Source organism: Sciurus carolinensis, chromosome 5 (assembly GCF_902686445.1).
Source record: "Sciurus carolinensis chromosome 5, mSciCar1.2, whole genome shotgun sequence".
Taxonomy (NCBI): Eukaryota; Metazoa; Chordata; class Mammalia; order Rodentia; family Sciuridae; genus Sciurus; species Sciurus carolinensis.
In genome coordinates, this window is record NC_062217.1 from 139,293,372 (window position 1) to 139,310,641 (window position 17,270).

General features: G+C 40.3%; 1 long non-coding RNA gene across 10 annotated transcripts; it reads left to right on the forward strand.

Annotated features, from left to right (window-relative positions):
* The first annotated feature begins 6,100 nt into the window (after positions 1 to 6,100).
* On the forward strand, positions 6,101 to 15,252 carry LOC124985033 (uncharacterized). Of its 10 annotated transcripts, none has more exons than XR_007108777.1 (4): positions 6,101 to 6,213; positions 6,350 to 6,666; positions 6,974 to 7,448; positions 11,079 to 15,252. It is a non-coding gene; the product is annotated as an uncharacterized LOC124985033 (long non-coding RNA). The 10 variants fall into 10 exon arrangements; XR_007108781.1 differs by having other exon boundaries at positions 6,350 to 6,410; positions 7,240 to 7,448; XR_007108780.1 differs by having other exon boundaries at positions 6,108 to 6,213; positions 6,350 to 6,410; positions 7,276 to 7,448.
* The last annotated feature ends 2,018 nt before the right edge of the window (positions 15,253 to 17,270 follow it).

Below are 17,270 nucleotides of genomic sequence, written 5' to 3' on the forward strand. Positions count from 1 at the left end.
CACCAAGAGTCATCAAAATTAAGTGCCCAAATGGTATGAATCTACATCGTGTACAACCATAGAAATGAAAAGGTGTACCCCATTTGTGTACAATGAATCAAAATGCAGTCTGAAAAAAAAAAAAAAGATAAATAAGAATAATAAATAAATAAATTTGAAAAAAAAATCAAGTGGCCCAAAATCAATGGGACAGAGAAAATCAGAGAAACAGCAACAGTAGATTTCTCACTGGAAATAATATGAGTGAGAAGACAGTGGAGCAACACTTAAACTACTGAAAAAATAATTCAAACTACGATTCTATACTCCGAAAAACTATCTTCCATATACAGGTGATTAACAAATATATGAAAATGTGCCCATCATCCTTAGTAATTAGAGAAATGCAAATTAAAACCACCCTAAGATTTCATCTAATTCTAATTAGAATAACTATTATCAAGAACACAAGCAAAAATAAGTGTTGGCATGGATGTGGGGAAAGAGGCACACTCATACATTGCTGGTGGATTTGCAAATTGATGCAGCCACTCTCAAAAGCAGTATAGAGATTCCTCAGAAAACTTGGAATGGACCCACCATTTGACCCAGCTATCCCACTCCTCAGTTTATACACAAAGGACTTAAAATCAGCACACTACAGTGCTGCAGCTACATCAATGTTCATAGCAGCTCAATTCACAATAGCTAGATTGTGGAATCAACCTAGATGCCCTTCAATAGATGAATGGATAAAGAAACTGTGGTATATATACGCAATGGATATTACTCAGCCATAAAGAAGATTAAAATTATGGCATTTGCTGGTAAATGGTTGAAGTTAGGAAATATCATGTTAAGTGAAATAGGTCAAGCCCAAAAAAACCAAAGGCCGAATGTTTTCTCTGATAAGTGGATGATGGTAAATAATGGGGGTGGGGGAGAGGAGGGGAAGAGAAGAATGAAGGAACTTTGGATGATGTAGAGGAAAATGGGGTGGGAGTGGGTGGAGCATGGAAAGATAGTAGAATGAAACAGTATTACCCTATGTATATACATGATTACATGAATAGTATCAATCTACATCATATACAATCATAGAAATGAAAAGTTGTACCTTATTTGTGTACAATGAATCAAAATGCAGTCTATAAAAATAAAAAATAAATAATAAATAAAAAGAAAAACTATCTTCCAAAAGCAAAGGTAAAATAAAGGCTTTTTTAGAAAATCTAATAGATTCCATCACCAGTATAGCTACACTAAAAGAAATGTTAGGGAATATTATACCAAGTGGAAATATGGATAGAAACAAAGGAATGAAGAACTTTATAAATAGAAATCACATGGATAAATGCATAACATTTTTTCTTATTATTTAAATTTCTTTAAAAGGCAATTATTTAAACAAAAAATATAAGGAGTATGGTATTTATATGTCTGCATTAGGTGTATAAAATGTATAACAATGATATCATGAAATCTGGAAGTGAAGAAATGGAAGTATATTCTTATAAAGCTTTCATACTATCCATAAAGTAGTATTATAATATCCCTTAGATATAAACTGATATGTTAAATTATTAGATACTAATGTAACCACTAAAGTAAGATAGTTATGACTAACAAGAAGATAAAATAAATTAATAAAAATTCAATTAATCCCCAAATTATACCTTGTCAAAGGTACTAAATCAAATTATAACTTCTTGTCAAAGAAACAAATCTTGCAGAAAGTTAAGTAGCAATTTGCAGGATATAGGAGGTAGTGAGGGATAGGGGTCTATGAGAAAAAGTGTAACTGAGAATGGAGAGTGGATGCTTGACTAGGAAGGAAGAGTATAGAAAGAGTGAATAAAGACTGGACATGGTAGTGTACAACCTGAAATCCCAGAGACTTTGGAGGCTGAGGCAGGAAGAGCACACGTTCAATTTAGCAAGGCCTAAGCTAGTAAGTGAGACCCTGTCTCAAAATATGAAAAATCAAAAGGACTGGGGATGTAGCTCAGTGGTCAAGCACCCTGGGTTAAATCCTCAGTATCTCTCCCCCCAAAAAAAAATTTAAGGAAGAAAGAAAGGAACTTTGAGGGTCAGAAGGTCAGGAAAGACTGATTTACTTGAGATATCTTCAATACTTTACCCTTTTAAAATGGTAAAGTCTTGCCCTTTAACCCACTTTTGGGTCATACAGTAAAACCAGCTAGTCACTATTATTCCTCACTTCTCAATATTCCTCAACTACTACGTTCAGCTCATGTCTTTTTCTCATAGGATATTGAAAAAAATAGCAAACATTAGGTGGGAACTCTCTGATCCACCCATAGCAATTCTACCCAACTACTAACCCACTGCTGCTTCCTGTCTCCAGATGCTAACAAAAGAATATCCATCCATCCTCCTTCTTTCCTTCTTATCTTACCCAAGACTTGGTTCTTTGTTTTGTATCATCTCCCCTTCCCCACTACAGCACATTCCTTGTGGCTTCTGTGTCCTACTCCATTACCATTGGGCTAACTCACCTTTTAACTTCCTGTCATGCTGACCTGATTTTGTGGCCAGTCTTGTTCCTTGGTTTCCTTCTATGAGTCCCTGTCTTGGTCTTTATCATTGGCAATTTGGGTTATAGTTCTGAAACTTGCCTCTATCACACACTTTCTATCCACAGACCTGGTCCTCTACCCTGTACCTCCCATATGTGATTAGATTAATGACCCTATGACATATAAAGTAAAATAGCATGCCCATTAACAAAATTATAGCAAAGTAGAGTGAAGTCAGATGACTGACCCAAGTTCATATACTAAGTCGAAGAGCTAGGATTTAAGGCCAACCATTCTGGTTGCAAATAATTTCAGTACACCAAAGCAGCTGACATATGGCAATGATCACAGTCTTGGGTGAGCTTTGACTTCTCTTCAGATGGCACTTGAACTGGGGAATTTCTGGGATGCTTATTCCCTTTAATAGTTAGTAGAGTTCTTCTGTCCTTTCTGCTATTTTTCTGTCTCTTCAGCTATTCAGGAATATAGTCCTTGCTTCTGTCTCTCCAATTATTGAGGAGTCTAGACCTTGGGTAAGGAAGAATCCCTATTTTGTCTTTGACTGCAGACTATTCTGATCAGGAGTAAAGAAATGAGGTAAGTTAGTGTAGAACAAGTTCCCACCAGATGTCCTAACTTACATGAACTCACAGAACCATTACAACAATCTTGGGAACAGGACTCAGAACACCACTTATGTATGTATATAAGCGTGGCATGCAGTTATGAGTCTATTACTTGAACAAAGGTGTAATTGGCTACTTATGTAATTGAAAATAGAAATAATACAGCAAGTTGGAGGATTTACATTTCCATTTATCAAAACTTATTCATAAGTTAACATAATCAAAACAGAATGACATTATCACAAAGAAAGACAAATGAAGTAAATCAAAGAAAAGAGATCATATGATGTAAGATGTATTAAAGCTTGAAGAACAGATAGCATTAAGGCTATTCTGTCTATCATGTATAATATAAGACAGAATAATGGATCTGATTTTAAACATTTCAGTCATATCAATAATTTCAAATGGACTAAAAATCATCTATTAAAAGACTATCAGAGGGCTGGGGATATATAGCTCAGTTGGTAGAGTGCTTGCCTCGCATGCACAAGGCCTTGGGTTCAATCCCTAGCACTACCAAAAAAAAAAAAAAACCCATCAAATTGGTCCTTAGAGAAAGATACAACTATATATTGCTTATAAGAAACATTTTTAAGCCAAACTGAGGGGCACACGCCTATATTCCTCAAGACCCAAGAGACTGAGGCAGGAAGATTCCAAGTTTCAGGCCAGCCTCAGCAACTTAGGGAGACTCTACTTCAAAATCAAAAAAGTAAAAAGGGTTGCAGATGTAGTTCAATGATAAAGCACCCCTGGGTTCAATCCTCAGTATCAAAAAAAATTAAAAAGCATTCTGGGGGCTGGGATGTAACTCAGTGATAAAGTGTGTGCCTAGTGTGTATGGGGTCCTGGGTTCAATTCCAGTACTGAAAAATGTGGAGGAGGAGGAGGAGGAGGAGAAGGAAGAGGGTACAAATTAATTTAAAGTTAATATAGGAGGAAGTTTAAAATAGCCAAAAGCATTCTAAAAATATATTTAATTAGTAGATATTAATAATATTATGAAACTAATAATTTATGCACTGTGCTACATCAATTAATAAATAAGTGAATTGGAATAGAAATCCAGATTCAGATCCAAATAAATTGAGAAATTTAGTAAATTGTGAAAGGTACATTTCAAATTAGTAGAAAAAAAGTATTATTCAGCAAATTATGTCCAGACAAATGGGGGACCAGCTGGTATAAAAAAAAAATGGTTGAATTATGTATGGAATTATAGCATACACCAAAATTAATTTCAGATAAATTAAAGATTTAAATAGGAAATTTTAATTTTAAGATTTAAAATTCAAAAAGTACTGGAAAAAAAGACCTTTATAAGTATGATGCAAAATCCAACCATAGTTGATGAATTAACTCTTTAAGAATGCATGTATGCACATATTTGTTTATTTACATGTCAAGAAATACTAACATAAAGCCAACACATAAGTGGCAAGGTGGGAGGAGAAATAAACCCATGTTTAGATAAAAGCTAACAGCCTTAATTTAACAGTAGTGAGTACAAATTTACCAAAGGTCAATAATTTAAAAATGGGGGAAGGTTGTGTTTTTCAGATATATATATTTTAAATCCCCTAATGAAGATGGTTTTCTTTCATTTTCCAGTCCACCTCTCTGACACTTTTAATATAACTGTTGTTACATTTTACTGAAACTTCATTGATTTTTTTTAGATGATGTTTCTTCTAAGTCTTCTCTGTTTATTTGTCTGGCCGTTTGGGCACCAGACATTCCATTTAGGTTTCACCATTACTGGCTTCCCTGATAACCCTTTAAGGTCAAGTCCAAGGTTGATCAGCAATTCAGGTGAACTTCCCTGCTACGCCGGGAGACCATAGAGCTTGAACCCAGGTCAGTTTAAAGCCTAAGCCTGGGGTTCGTCTCATTACTCCACACTCTCTTCCAATCAGTGAATCTGTTAGATGTATCACCAATGCTTGCCACATGTCCTGACTTTACTCCCTGCTAGACATTAATAATCGATCACATCACCCTTTCAAGCAAAACTTCACTCTCCTTCAGCAGAGACTTCAGGCACTTCAAAAAGGTAGAGACACGCAGTTTCAGCCCAGGGTGGATCTAGGTCAGCTTCCACATGAATAGCATTTAACATGGCACTCAAGGCTTTCGTCCATCCCATCCCCTGAATGTTCCTGCTACAAAATGTCAGTGTTCCAAGTTCACCGAGGTGATTCTAGTACTAGATGAAAACAGTAACATTTTTCTTTTATCTACTTCTAACTTAGAGGAGTCCCTAATCTCTTCTGCATACAGGACTCCCATTAGGTTTCCATGTTTGTAGCTATTTGTTCTGAACTAAAGTCAGCCTGGATTTATATTTGAAATTTCCTAAAATGTAGAGAAGAGAAAGAAGAAGGAAAAGGATGTTATTGTAGTTGAATGCCTATCCACTGAGAGCAGCAGAAGAACCATTTTTGGTTTTGCCAAAATTAGCATTGCTAGATAAATTAGGAGACTTATATCCTCCCTGTTGCCAGGAGAGCATGCCAGCTAATTTTAGCCCACTGTGTAAATATAACCACCACTGATATGCACGGCCTTTAACATCAACAGGGGTCAATGACGTCCTGTAACAGCCAGAGAAATGCTTACCCTGGCCCATCCTGACCAGGTTTTCTGGGCCCTTCTAGCCCTGATCCTCCCAAGATACTGACTTTTGCATTTGGAGATGACCTTGGAGAACCCTTGGCCTGACCTCCTGCATGGGTCATGGCCTCTTCTATCTCTCTGAACAGAAGATTGCTCCAGAAAAATCAGCAACATACTGCAGCCCTCCAGGCTGGTGCAACCTCAGTCATTTTTCTTTCAACAGTGTAACTGTCAGGCAGAGGAGCTGAGGTTGAAGTTTTAGAAGAAAATATTGAGTACAGTCTTTTGTCTTTTTTCTTTAAAAAAAAAAATGCCCTGACTAGTGCAGTTAAATGTAATTGTGCTAATCGAACAGCCAGAAGAGGTCACAATAGAGATTATACTACTAACCCTCTGAATCCTATTTCCTTCAGAACCTGGGTGGGAGGGCATGATGAAGTCCCTGGGAGGTGAGTACATTGAACAGAAGCAAAGCACAGGGGATAGAGATGCTACAGTTCCTACCTAGGGCACAGGCTTTCGAGCTATGCATGTGAGGGACTTCTCTCTGAACCTGTGTCCTCACCTGTTTGTCCTACGTCTTAGAGCTTCTGAGGAGCTTCAGTGGAGATAGTGGATGCAAAGCCTGCAGAAGAACTCCTGGAAGGTGACACGCGTTTCATAAATGTTGATGATTGCTCCTTTTGGTTGTGTGGATCGAAATTACATTTCTCCATATACTAGGTGATCTTAGGAAAGATAACCTAAGTCTGGATTTCTTCATCTGTAAAATGGCATAAGGAAAAGCCCTACCTAATAGGATGCAGTTAGGATCAAATGAACTGAAAGATACAAAGCTCCAGGCCTCTGCCCGGCACCAGCCTGTGCCCAGGCTGCAGCAGCTCATCTGTTCATTCCTCCAGGTATTAGGAGATTTTTTTTTTCACTTTGCATTCATACTGACAAACCACTCAGGTTTTTCTGAAGAAAATCTGACTAGCTACAGACAGCAGGAGATGGGAATGTGTTCATTTTCAATATTTTTCTTGATGACTACTAAGAGTGAGATAAGAAAAAATGGTTGCAAAATATGTAAATATGTAAAAATAACCATAGGACAGGATTTGAGAGAGAAAGGATGGGTATTTTTTTTTCTCCTTTATCTTGTCGGTTTGGGTTTGTGTGTGTGTGTGTGTGTGTGTGAGTTTGTTTTGTTTGTTTTTGCCTCAGAGTTAATCACAGGAATGAGAGTATGAAAAAGTTATTGGCCAAAGTGGACAAGTCATGCTGTTATTCTAGTCTAAAGATCCTGGAGAGACCTAGAGAAGAAAAAATGGCATATTGCTTCTGTGCAGATGATGTGTACCTAAAGAGAGCCCTGAGGGGGCTATTATAAACAGGTGGATAACCCCCCACCTTGTTTTTCTCATTCATTTAAGTATGTGTCCTGTTATTTCTGTTTAGCAGCCAGTTAATCCTGCTGTGTTTTTGCTTAGACTAATATCAAAGTTAGTTTGCATTTCCTGAGACAGCCCAGAGATTGAGGTAAGATAAGACGTGGAGGAAGCAGTTGATTCACTGTTAAATGTGGCAACGGAATAACTGCAAGACCAACAAACTGGAAACAGAGATCAGGAGGAAATTCAGTCTATCAAGTGGAACACTACTGGATTATTTTCTCTTCATGGAGAAGCACTTCTTTTAGGTAAACCATTGCTCATGTTTAAAAAGAAAAATGTACTCACAGGAGTTTTCCCCCATTTGTTAAGTTCCAAAGACTTAATGTTGATGACAGCATTACTCTATGGAGTCCTTGTCAAAATCTGTCACTGACAGCCCTTCCCACCCTCCCTGCAGCTCTCACAGGAGTTGTGGTCAAACTGTGCTCTTGTGTCACAACAGGCTGTGACAAATAGGGAGAAATTGTTCCTTTTGCCTCAAACCCCCATAGGAACAGGACTTATCTTTCAGATTTGATGGAAAGAGTCCAGACCCAGAAATCAGACAGACTTGAATTTCAAACCCTCTTCTATAATCTGCAAACTGTGTGACCTAGGACGAGTTAAGCCCCTGCAACCTCTCAAGAGGAACTGTGACTCTCCTTCACATTGCTGGCGTTCAGCTGGGTAAATGTTAGTACTTTGCATGCAGGCATCCTTCTGTTGAAGCCTCACAACACCTCCATGAGGTGGGTGTTCTTATTAGTCGTATTTTATATATGAGAAAACCAAGGCTGGTGAATGACTCAAAAGTCATGCCTGGCTACTCTGAGAGGCTTCTACAGTGCCACTAGTAAACACCTCACATGGCTTGACTAGCCCTCACTGAGAGAAAACTGACATTCATGGAAATGTGGTTCGCAGACACTCACAACAGACTGCACCAGCACTCACCACTAGTGGGAGTAGAAGGGAGAAGATGAATTTAGCTTCCCTGCATTTATCCTTCTTGGAGTCCATCTGTCTCCCTCCCTTTTTTCCCACTTTATGTTGATCACAACTTTTCTGAACTCCAGAATTTAGTTGACTAGAGGGGCTATTCATTTCAAACTCATTTCACTTCTGTTCACAGATCTTGCCTCTCCATAGCCCCACCTACAAAGATGCGCATGCACGCACACACACACACACCACTCCTCATCACTCACCCTGGACACACAGTTTTTATTTGCTGTGATGCTAAATCGGGTCTGCTGAGAGCCCAAAGTCTAACAATTTGGAGTAGGCCAGTCTGTGGTAGATTAAAAGGTCAACACAAAAAGATGCAGAGACCAGCAGAAACAAAAGTTGCATAAAAGGTAACTCAGACAGAGTCAACCAGTGGGACCTCCCAAGGAAAAGGACTTTGTTCCTGTTCCTGAGATGGTCATATTTCTGGACCCTGCCTCCCCAAAGACTCTTTGTTCATCTCTTCATTCAATTCTCTGAACTTCTCACGATCTCTCTCAGCTATCTAAAATCAACTTGAGAGAGTTAATTTGATTCAGTCATTGACATTTGCAATCTAAGTAGTCCTAATTTATTAAACTCAAGGCTTTCATCAGAAAGTTGAAGAGAAACAGAATCATATGTATATATATATATAGATATAGATATATGCTTTTCATCTTTCTGAGGATGACTCTACACTCATTCATTCAATAAGTTTTTATTAAATATCTACTGCACTCTGCTGAGGACTTACAATCCACAGATGAATGAATATGGCCCCTTCTCTAAAGAAGCTTCCAATCTAGAAAAGAAAGCCAGAAACTGGGTGAAATTGCAATAAAATGTGACCAATGTTTTGAAGAAGGCCATAGTGAACTATAGGTGGAGGAAGGAAAAAGCAGTCAATTCTTCCTAAAAGGTTCAGGAAAGGTTTCAGAGAGATAATAGCACCTTATTGACATTTGAAAGACAGGTTTTTATCTACAGCATTGCTATTCAAAGTGTAGTCCATGGACCAGAAACATCAGTATCTGTTAGAAATACACAACTGTGTTCAGTCCCAATGAATCAGCATCTGAATTAGAGCAAATTCCTCAAGTGATTGGTACCCCAATAAAGGGAGGATTATAGGAAGGGTAGAGGAAGAGCAAATTCAGGCAGAGGGACCAGTTTGAACAAAGGCTGGCAGACATAATAGAACATGGTGTGTTTATGAGATTGTAAGTCATAGCAAAGATTGTGGTGTGAAGGAGGACATGGCATGAATTAGCAAGTCCAGACCACAGAGTGCTTTGTAATCCATGCAGAGAGGGCTGGACTTTATCTTATCAGTAATTAGGAGCAGGTAAAGTAAGGGTGTGATATGATCAGATTGAACATTTCAAAGTGGAGTAAGAACTTTTCTGGCAAGCACAGTAATAGAGCAAAGTTAGGCATGAGCCCAAAAGGAGGGGAGATGTAAGGAAAGAGAATAACATGAGTTGATTGATTTGATTTAATGCAATTTCTTTTAAGTTTTGAAGCTAAATGTCTGAGAGCACTAGAGAAGATGCTTTGGAGAGAGGGCAATACCAAAGTCAGGGAGGCCAATTGGCATATTCATATCCTGGTAAGAGATGATGCAGATCCAAACTATAGCAGGATGAAGAAGAAGAGATGGCTGTCAGAGAAAATGAGGTAGAATCTGCAGAGCTTACTCTGAGTTGGAAACTATATACTGCAGCTGGCTGGGGCAGGGATTTTTGACTTATTGATAGAAGGAAAATGGTAAAGGAGTCTGTACTGGAATAAAAGGAAGTTCTCTTTGGGGTCTGTTAGGTTTGAGACCTCTGTAGAACATAGATAGGTGGCAAACGTATGTGGACATATTAGCACTTAGACAACCACCTTCACATACAAGATCTCTCTTGAAATTTATCAATTAGAATATACTTTACTTACTTGGAAAATATTTAACTAATTCCATAAGCAATTAGCTCTGATGGAGAACTCAGTGGCTGTGAACCCGGACTCTGCCACTTAAAGCTGATCTTCCTGCTGTTACCTGTTCTTATTGCACAACCAGCATGGAAAACCACTGAAGATCAGGAGAACTCAGAGTGCGATTCTGAGGACAGAATAGATGAGGACTTCTTTCTGTCCTCCCTCAAGACCCCACATCCCTGAAGCCTTAAATACAATTCAGTTTAACAAGTTAGTAATGCCATGAATCAGACATTGTTACATACTGGAGATACAGCAAGAGACAAGATAATTCTCATCCACACCTGGTTTATAAGTAGCAAGGGAGACAAAGGTTAAATGGAAAGTAAACAGATGCAGGGACCTTCTGCTCAGTTCGGCCTTCAAGAAAGGACTTGCCACCCAGCTATTAAGAGCACAGTTAGCTGGCAGCCTTCAGAACTATTTGATACTTTTGAGTCTACCTTGACTTTCAAGCCAAAGTCACACTGTTTCCAAGGTGACTTCCCAGACAATGGCTGATGAAAGCAGCAATAACTGAGGGCATTTATATCTTGCAGTGACCCCAGCTGTATTTGTCAGACTTAGCAAATTAAAATGACAGACACCCAGTTAAATTTGCATTGCAGATAAAAAATGAAGTTTTGTTTTATTTTGTTTTTAGTATATTCCAAATATTGCATGGGACATAACTTAGACTAAAAAAGTCATTATTCATCTGCAATGCAAATTTAACCAAACAGTCTATATTTTATCCTGCAGCCTAGTTCCCAGCAATAACTGAGCAAGGCAGAGGTTCAAAGGTCTCCCCAATTCAACCTTGGACACTCCCAATAGGAGTCTCTACCCCAGAGATCTTGTTGGTTTGGCAGTCTTTGTCATCTCTTCTCGCTGCTCTGATGGCTCTCTACACAGTCCTGATTTGTTTCCTTTTCCATTAACAGGTATGACACCCCCCAGACCTTTTGTATTTCTAACTCCATCTCAGCATCTGCTTCCCCAAAAACTCAACTGGTAACACTTGATACCAAGAATGGTCTGAAAAAGCAGGTGATAAGAAAAGGCTTTCAGTCTGGCTCATTCACCACTCATCCGGTGGTAAGGACCCTATCCCTGGTGAAGTACAGACAACCCTTGGCATACGATGAGGTCCAGCTGTTAAAACTCTCATCATGGTGGACTGGGATGGCACGTGGCAGAGAGAAGAACACTGGTTCAAGCATTTGAAATGTATAGGGGGACTTATAAGTATGAGGATAATGTAATGTGTTGATTATTACTAAATTGTATTAAAAGGAGGGTAATTAATGAAAAGCTGAGAGCAGCTACAAATAATGGAAACTAAATATGAAAGGAGTCTTTACACTTTATCTTTCTCACTAGAGGTAAGCAGAAAAAGTTTAAGATAAGGCACATGATTTAATGAAGTTACTGAACTTTAAAGACAATTGAGTTTTCAACCAAAGCAGGGGTGTAATGCCAAAGTCAGGTCCTACTTGTCAAAACCTGGGACCATGACACTTGGAGTTGGAGTGTTTGAATGGATGTTCCTAGTCTCCTCTGAACCTACTGAACCTATAGTGTGGCTCACCCCTTTCAGTTAAGACCTAGCACATTCCTGTGCAGGAAGATCATACAAGGAAGTTTCCCCCAAAAGGCAACAGGTGACTCCCTCCTCCTCTCCTAGATGTCAGGCCTAAACCTAAGACAGTCAGCAATAATCTGGGCCTGGTTAGGGAAAAAAGTGACCATAACTTAAAGGAACTACAAGATGGCATCGGGGTGTGCTAGCAGAGATCAAGATGTACCATCAAGAAGGGAAGAACTTAAGTGTCTAGTTAAATTTGCATTGCAGAAGTTTTTTGTGTCAAGCATACTACCATTGCTGGAGCTGATTAATATGGTCTCAGGTATGTGGTATGCAACTTCAAATTGGTAATGAAAGCTTTTTCCAATTCCAAAGAGTAAAGGCCATCAGAAGCTCTTCATATTCAAATAGAATGGGCAATATTATTGACCTGGGGACCTCCATATTCCTTGGACCAAATGTGACTGTGAATGGACAAATATGGCAACCCTAGCCTAAGAAAGGCATAACAACTATGCACTCAGAGTTGGGGTCTCAGCACTGCATAGACCACTAAGAGTAGCAAATATGGTATCTTAGAGCAAGGAGAATTTAGAATGGATCACAGGAGAGGAGATTATGAATATCTGTTGTAGCTCCAAGATCTACAGCACCAGTGGGGGGGTGGTGTTAGTTTTTCCCACTAACCTCCCTCTTCTAAGTTTCCCCTTAGGAATGAAGACCCACCAGAGCCTTGGAAAGAGGCTCCTTACACAGTCTAAGGGGTAGACTGTGTCAGATAGAGATGTGCTACTCAGATCCCCCTTTAAGAAAAAACTCATTGCCTGACTATGAGGAGTGTCATTCATTGCAACCTTTGATTGTTACCTTCCTTTTTTTAAACAAACAAACAAAAAAAAACAAAACCCTTTATTTTATTTATTTAAATTTTTTTTTATGTGATGCTGAGGATCAAACCCAGTGCCTCCCATGTACTAGGCAAGCGCTCTACCTCTGAGCCACAACCCCCGCCCTTGTTATCTCCTTTAAGGTCAACCTCAGCCTCCCAGTCAAGGTCATTCTCTTCTCAGAGCAGCCCTTGGCCCAGAACAGAGTGAAAAGGGCTGGCCATTTCCGAACAACACAGAATTGCCCTAGTGGGTCATGTACTCCAAAGGTCCCTGTTGACTGGCAAAGACTCTCAGATCAGCATCATGGTCTGACAGCCCTTCCTGGCTTCCTTCCTCTACTGGGCTGAATGGAATGTCAACTTCCCCCATGAGAAAAGATATGTGCACATCTCCTCCTTTCTGGAACCTGTTTATATTACCATATTTTTTAAAAGGAGTCTCCTTTGCAGATGTAAGTTATAGATCCAAGATGAGGGGATCATCCTAAATTATCTGACTTGGCTCTAACTGTAATCACATGTATTCTTAAGAGACAGGCAGAGGATAGAGACACAGAGAAGAGCAAGCAGTCATGTGACTACAGGAGCAGAGGTGGAGTAACACAGTAGCAAGCCACCAAGGAATGCCTGGAGCCCCCAGAAGCCGAAAGGCAAGGATCAGAGTCCACTGGAGCCTTCAGAAAGATTGCAACCCTGCCAAAACCATGATTTTGGACTTACAACCTGCAAAACTATCACAGAACATTTTTCTGCTGTTTCGAGCCACCAAATGTGTGGTGATTTATCACCTTCACAGATGACCCTCCTCAGTCTCTGCAGCTGCTTCTTGAAGCAGTGCAACCTGCAAGAGTGTGATAGGATAGTGTGAAATGGTATGACTGGAAGGGCATGTAGGAAGGGCACCTAGACCGGTCCAGGGGCAGAGGAGGGACTAGTGGGACAGGCAGGAGGACAATCCAGAGGAAGAGACATCAAGCAGCCCAAAGGACGGTGGGAGCCAGCCAAATCAAGAGACACTAAAGAGAAAGCATATCACACTGGAGGAACTACAACTACTCAGGATGAGAGAAAGGAGTAGTTGTGGGAGGTAAGTGCGGGGAGAGAAGTGAGGTCAGATCCAACTGGGCTTTGTAAGTGATCTTAAGTCTTTGTATTAAATCTGAAAAGGATTTTAAACAGCAGGAGCCCTGGCCAGCACTTCGCTAAGAAAGACGAATTCATTCAGCTTAAGAGAAATGTAAGGATACTACTGTTCCTGAGAAAGATACCACTATAAAACCTTCTCAGTAATTGATGGCTTCGTGTGAACAGCTGCATCCCATCCCATTCCACCAATGTTTTTGCTGGGGACATGGAGACATTATGATGGCCTCAGGCAGCTTTCTCTTCAGAGTTTGATAAGGATTATTTACAATCTTTTCTCAACTTCATATAAAGTGTAATGCAAAAACAACTTCAAGTCTTACCTTCCACCATCAACCCCAAATCCCTTCTACCTACAGATTCTGGGGCTGCCTTTGGCCATGGGCTTTAGGACAAGGAGTATTTTCAATCTAGGGAAGAGCAGAAAAATGGCACAACGATCTACAACCTTACGTTACTCTGCAGGGACAGACCAGGAACTGGATGGGGTTGTTATCTCTTCAGAAGCAGCTGTGGGATGTAACCAGGGAGAGATGGCAGCCCCACCACACTCTAGGAAGGCCCGGCCTACACAGGAAATTGTTATCTTACCTCCCTTTGGGAACAAAGGGGAAGCGTTGTTTGATGCAGACTTCAAAACAGAGTGGCCTTAGGGGCACATCTGGTGTATTTTCTTTGGTCCTCCAGAGCTGTTGTTGTATTTAATTGAACCAATATTCAAATATTAGAGGAGTTCCCATGACAGTTCAGACTGCCAGTGTCTCTTGTCGATTCACGCTCCTTCCTGTAGGGATCAGAGCTCAGCGGTGACCACCCCTTCATGTGTATAAGTGGGCTCCCTTCTACGCTGGGACCCATTCAACTGAATTCTCCTCATCACAGAAACCAAGTGCTTTGTTTTCCTAACGAAGGCCTGAGAAATACTTATCTGTATCCACATTCCCACCAAAAGTGGGGAAGTGAGTGTTACATAGAGAGGATCAGAATTTCTGCATGAAGGGGAAGATACTATCATATTTCACCTCTGACGCCAGTCAGCTCATTTGATTCATTTACATGTCTGATTTTGGAACCCTTTTCTTAAAGGTTACAGGGCCTCAGTCCCTCAGCTGTCCTAGTACAGTTTCTTTCTTCTACCTGTGGCATCTCTTGCCAATTCTTCCAGATTAAGCCTCCCTCCAGGTCTTGGTTTTGAGCAACTAAGCTTCACCCTAGGCTGGAACCACAGCAGCAGGGACCATTCCTGGGAACCTAGGGGAACTGCAGAGAGAACTTCAGCAGAAAGGCTCTGAACAGAAAGAAGATTGTATGATTTCTTTCCAGGTGCCTCTCTCTTTTTCTCCTCTAACTGGTTAACACACCCACATACCCAGTGATGCCAGGCCTCACTCTTGAGGGCATCAAGAAATGGAATTTGAGCTAGGCAGGGTGGCGCATGTCTGTGATCTCAGCAGCTCAGAAGGATCACAAGTTCAAAGCCAACCTCAGCAAAATGAAGGTCCGTGAGACCCTGTCTCTAAGTAAAATACAAAATAAGACTGGTGATGTGGCTCAGTGACTGAGTGCCCCTGAGTTCAATCCCCGGTACCCCCAACACATGAAAAAAAAAAAAAAAAAAAAAAAAGAAAGAAATGGAATTTGAGTTCACTCACGAATGATTCTTCTTTCTCCTTTAAAATCATTGGTGACTAAGTGATCAACCTGAGGAACTAGTTCCACAGTGCCAGCCTGGTAGTAGGGAGTGGAGTTGCATCTCCTGTCTCCATTTGGGGGCCATTTGGGGGAGAGGAAAGAATCTGGTGGTGGCAGTTTCCTTTGCTAATTCTGCAGTCTATATAGTGTGCTACAGGGTGGGGTGGAAGATAGGGTAAGTGGAGGCAGTAGAACAGATCACCATTACAAGGGGGAGAGTTTCATCAATGACATTGTTAGAATCACAAGCATAATTCAATGACCACGAATTCAGCATTTGCAACAAATCTTCCCCTGACCCCATGTTATTATTGCTTTTAAATTCTCTACAGAAGAGGTGCCACCTCCTTATTTCCTATACCCAGGGTATCCACAGCCATCGCTTACCCCATCTGAGATGCCTTGTGGCTCCCCACTGTCCACTGCAGCTCTCGCTGTCTCCATGTCCAGCCTTCAGCTACATGGTTTATTATTAAATCAGGTCTCACTAACTTGTGTGTCTGACCTGATCCCCATCCTCAAAACCCTGGAAGGTTATATAATCAAGTTCACTTTCTACATGAAGAACTGAGACTTAGGGAGGTGAGAAGACTTTTCCAAAGTCAGAGTAGGAAATGATCAAACCCAGAGAAATTCAGGTTCATCTGATTTCAAGTACTTGTGCTTAACTGACCTGCACACCCACTTTGTTCTTTCTGGTTCGTTTCCCAGTCTTCCCAGTTTCTGGCCTGAGATCTATAGCTTCTATTTAAACTTTGGTTCTCCCCTAGGACAGAGCACTGGGGTACCTGGGTTTTTCTAATCAACCATACTTAGGATTCCTTCTCTTCCATGGGGCCACTCGCTTTCCCAAGGAAGATCCCCCATCTAATGCACAGTAGGTCCTTGGTCCTTGGTAGGTTTGCCCCTTTCTGTGAGCAGGAGCTGAACAACAGGGAAATTCAAGGTTGTTTTTGCATGTGCTGGTGTGCGTGCCTCTGTGTGCGTGTGTTGTGTCATGTAGAAGGCTGGAGATGTGGAGTAGTGTGGAGGTGCCTGGAATGGCCAAGTCCTGTGGGACAGAGTAAGTAAGTGGAGACAAGGGACAAAACTAGGAAAGGCAGATCCTGACTGAATGCCCTTGTACACTTCATAAACATTTCTTCCATGTAGATTTCCTGCCTGGAAGACTATTCCCTGTGTTAATGTTTCCCTTTCCTGCCTGATGTTCTTCAGGAACAATTCCTTTGAGCCTTGAACAGTCAGTACAAATCCCCACATTTGAAGAATAAAGAGGCATCTTCCTTGTCCTTCACCAGGTCCTGTCTCTCTTCTCTCAGACCCAAGACATTAGGACACAGGCATAAGCACCTGGTCCTCCTGTGCCACATACAAGAAAGCCAGGCAGGCCATTGTTCTCAGGCCAAAGAAGGAAATGGAATAAAGGCATATTTAAATCAATACCTTTTAGGTGCTACAAAGTAGTTTTAGAAATAGATTCTGATTTCATATGTAATGCACATTTGTTGAAGAGAAATAGAAAATCTATTTATACAAAGTTAAAATTCTCACCACATATATGGGGAATCATTGATAACATCTTATTGCATATTACCCAAGACTTTTCCCATTAATATGGATGTATATATGCATGTACATGTTTTTATAACAAGCATGAGAGGTACATATAGTTTTATAACCCACTTTCCTAAGGAACTGATTATTATGGTTTTGGTACAGTTCAATACTTTTCTAGAAATAGAGGTTTCCTTAATTTACACTCTCTTAACTATATGTAATTTAATACATCATTTACCAAACAAATGACTATGGGTGGGTCAGGAG